Below are 4571 nucleotides of genomic sequence, written 5' to 3' on the forward strand. Positions count from 1 at the left end.
TGCATCCCGCTGCATCTGTAATACTAGACACTGATCCCGAGAGCGCAGAATCAAAGCGCGCACACTGGATGCGGGAAGACGGACGGACGTGTCTGAACGGGAAACAATTTGACGCGCGTCTCAATGACAAATCATAGCACCTCCTTTTCAAATTACTCTTGAAACAGCACTTACGAAGCCCCCGGCCATTGACACATCAGTAATCCAATGTGCAAAAGATGTCCAGTTCAGATGTGGTAACGTGCATGGGGATGGATAATCTATTGCGTTGCCATAGAAGCGCAGACAGCAAATAAGCACGCACCACCGAAACAGACTGTTAGGGGTGTTGCAAAAAAAAAAAAAAAAAAAACATGGCATGACATTGCCTGTCTTCAGCAATGATTTACTGATGTGTATTTTCGCCAAACAATAACATAAAAAAATCTGAATGGCAAAAGTAACGTTTTACGTCATTCAGTGTAGCCTAGTACATCATGAAGCCTTAGGGAAAAGAATTAGGCATTGTTCCATGCTAACAGTAGGTAGCCTATTGTTTATCAGATGTCTTAACGAAGAAGTCCAAACAAAAAAGTATGTATTCGTTTTACATAATTATTCAAGCAATTCAACAGCGTTTTCAAATGTTTCAGTATCGGACGTAAAGCGACAAAACACATCACTTTATTGTATGTAGATTATTCACACAACACAGCAAACTGATAAAATGAACTTTAGTGTTAATTTAAAAATGTCTTCAGATCAGATTGTTTTTTAATTGAATATTGCAGAAGTCTATTTATTATTAAAAAGGATATATATTTATCCATGCACTGATGCACATAATTATTTTTTTAATTCACATGCCATTGTTATCATTAATCAGAATAACTTCTCCCTCTCGCAACATCTCTTCTCTGATGACGTGTTTACTGGCACGAGGGCGGGACAATCTGTCATTCACACAAGATCAACCAATAGCAAATCACAACCATCCAATCAATTTCCGAGAGGACTATCGGAACTTCCGTTTCAAGCCGACTTTAAGGTAGTTGATGGTTACTTGGGATGCCAGAATACAATTTTGGGTTGCACGACAAACCTGAAACGATTGCGCCCTGAAAATTACTGAAGGTCACTGAATAATTCGCACACTTCTTATTTATTATTCATAATTCAGGTACTTAGTTTGGTAGAGTTTTATGAAGAAGATGCGATGAGACAGTATTGCGCTCATCAGGTTAGTCCATATAGGCTGTAGCATATTGCTGTCAAATCGATTAATCGCATCGAACATAAACGTGACACACACACATTTATTATAAAGAAAAACTTTTATGTTAGATGCGATTAATGGCAATTAATCGTTTTGACAGCAGTAATATACATATGAAAATTAAGCAGACATTTTTTTTTTTTTTGCTAGCTGACAGCTTTCAGGTTTTGTTTATTCAGTTTTGGTGTAGCTGGTGGACAAGTAAAGTAAAGCTGCCTGAATAGTTGCTGTCTGTTAATACTAATAAAGAGGACAACAGCTATGATATTCTTTGATGGGTCTTATAACACATCAGTGTAATGAATAGACAAAGAGGAGCATAATAAGGGCATCACAGCCACAACATGTAACAGTCAATACATATAATTATTCTTATGAGTAATACAATTATCTGATCTGACATATTCAAGCCATTGATTATGCTAAATGTATCCATGTTATGGCATGTTTCATGTTCAAAAACGACAGCAGAAAGCCCTTGTTTCAAAACAGCTGTGCTTCAGCCAATGTCCTTGTTTTTACCGTGCAGTCCAGATACAACATAACATGTCAGATGGTGAAGTCAGGGCACCAAGTGATATGATGAAACTAGATACTGAGAGAATAATGGCACTATAATCCGTAAGCGCCTGGGCAAAGACAGCTCTATGCCTTTTGAGCAGAAAATGCATTGTGACAAACACTGCCTTTCCAGGAATCATCCATCCCTATGGAGAAACGGCTGTGAGATTATTCTGTTTGGATGTGATTCATGTGTGTGTGTGTGTGTCATATGTAGCCTGCTGTCTGTGAATACAACTCAGTCAGCTAATTTCCCCATATAGATTTATAATGCACAGGTCACATTTAATGAGATTTAAAAAAAGTGCCTCTCACATTTCAGTGTTGTGTTTTATACACTGTAAAAATGATTATTGGTTTAACTTAAAAAAGTAAGTTACCTGGTTGCCTTAAATTTTGAGTTCATTACATACATACATGTTTTAATGTATATGTGTTAATGCAATGTAGGATATTGGTTTAATCAACAGAAACACAAAATATTAAGTTATCTGAACCACATTATCTAAGTTGTGATGACAAATAGTGAAAATATATTTTTTTAGTGTATGTGCTAAATAAAACACATATGCAAATAAAATGCATATTTACACCATGCACAGACATGTGGTTTGAATTGAAAAGCTAATTATGAGAGTAGATGATAAAACTTATGTAAATGGTATGTCCAAATACAGCTGCACAGCTCATTGTTGTTGAGTGGAAACAAACATTCAAGCGTTTGGAGGGTCTGAAGTTTCAGCTTTGGTCAGCAATGCCCCCCTCTGGTGCACAGACATATTTGTTTTAGGACTGCAGGCGTAACAGTGCCAAACCTATGCTAGGATGATTCAAAAATGAATTAAATAAATAAAAAAACTTGAAATACATAAACACCCACACAAAGATGTTAATACTGAAGCAGATGGTATCTAAACAATGCAGTATTCTGCACTTATATATTTTTAGCTTGCAAAATTCTATATACACTGAACCATAGACTGAAAAAATGCACACTGAACATTTTTTTTTTACTCAGATATTGCTAGTTAATTTCATATACGATTACAAAAAAGGGGAAGCAACAATTTGAATTAAACTTGAAATTTTGAAGTAACAAAACTGAAATAGTATTTTCTTGTAAATCTTTGTTTTATTTACAACTCTACAACCCTGAGGTTCTAGACTCAAATTTAAAGAAACCTTATGCCAAAAATGTTCTATATAAGGAAAAATGTCTTATGATTGCATAATCAGGTTATTTAAAAAATTTCTAGTGATAAAGTATGTTTATGAGCTTCTTAATTTGTAAAATTTTATTTAAAATGAAAATTATAAAAACTAAAATGATCCCATGATGGGAACAATTCTGTATATGAAGAGCCTGACAGAACCCTTTTAGATTCTATATCCTTTTCTTCAAATGTGCTTGTTTGCTAGTTAATCATGTAGGATTTATATAATCAAATTTACATAAATCTGTGTTAAAATAAACAAGGCATCATGTTATAAAAGAGGACAACGCATTTGACTTTGGATATTTTAATTGTTAAAAATGACTGTATATGCCTTGGTCAATCGAGATAATATTAATTTCTCTTCACATTCTGAATTAGTAGACCTTTTATATGCGTAAGGAGCTCATGCAGTGACGTATTAAATCATGTGGATTGTTTTTCATGGTCTAAACAGTGCACTCTGCTAACTTATAATATTAAAGCTTAATTATACACAACCAAAAGCTAAAAAAAAAATTCTACTGTATGTATAGATATTGCATAGAATAAAAGCCATGCTGTATACTATGCATACATAAAAAGCAATCAGATAAGATAAGGTACATAAGTATAAAATGAAGTCACTGGTTTGCGAGAATATTATTTGAAGAGATAAGTGCATCAGTATGAAGAACATTCAGATATCTATAGATATTTCAAGTGATTTCATACATCAATGTATAATACATGTACAAATTAAACATTGCAGGAGACTTTGCAAAGCCCTTAATTGATACGATTGATTGATAGAATCGTATGCCACCGTACTGTAACATGATAATCTGTACAAAAACGGTCATACCAGAATCATGGTGGCATATTTGTGATAAGATAAAGGCTTGCTTGAACAGAAGTCATTCATAAATACACAAACGGAAACAAAAAAGCCTGTATCAAACAGTAGAATATCTTGCATGCAATTATTATTTTTGAACTTTTGCCTGACATGGAAAAAAAGTTGACTCGAATGAAAACGATTCTAAAGAAAACGCAACACAATCATGCAAGAAAATGTTCAGAATCAGGTTCCGTTCTGTTCTCACGTCCTCCTCACACCAGATTTATAAGGCATGCCTCGGGTGCTCATTCATTCCAGTCTTCCATTTAACTCCTCCACCTTTCATTTGTTTACCAATGCGCTGAACCGCTCATGAGAAATGTTCATATGGTCATGATGTGAATGTCTTTATCTGTAAACAAGAAACAGAAGTGAAAAAGTTATTGGTTAATAATGTGGGGTTTTCAGAAGAGTAACTGTCACGAGTGGTTGCAGGAAGGCAGATGAAGAATAAAGTTCCAATATGAAGTTTTAATGAGGATAATACAAATAATACTCAGACAGGCAGGCAGGGCAACACACACTTAATGTAACGAAGACCAAACGCTGAAGGACAGTGAGGGAAGTAGTGACTCAAACAAGATCATTAATGACGTGCACCTGAACAGAATTAACTAATAACAGTAGTCATAGAAACAAAGGAGTGGTGGGAAAATCAAAC

General features: G+C 34.7%; 1 protein-coding gene across 2 annotated transcripts in view; it reads right to left on the bottom strand.

The window, feature by feature from the left end:
* Positions 1–3321: 3321 nt before the first annotated feature.
* nptna (neuroplastin a) overlaps positions 3322–4571 on the bottom strand; it is a 24063-nt gene continuing 22813 nt past the window's right edge. For both annotated transcript variants that reach the window (XM_084094558.1, XM_084094557.1), the window contains one exon: positions 3322–4262. The gene's annotated coding sequence lies outside the window, so the exon portion shown is untranslated. The remainder of the gene's footprint in view (positions 4263–4571) is intronic.

This window comes from Abramis brama (genome assembly GCF_963993115.1).
Source record: "Abramis brama genome assembly, chromosome: 20".
In the NCBI taxonomy this organism is placed as follows: Eukaryota; Metazoa; Chordata; class Actinopteri; order Cypriniformes; family Leuciscidae; genus Abramis; species Abramis brama.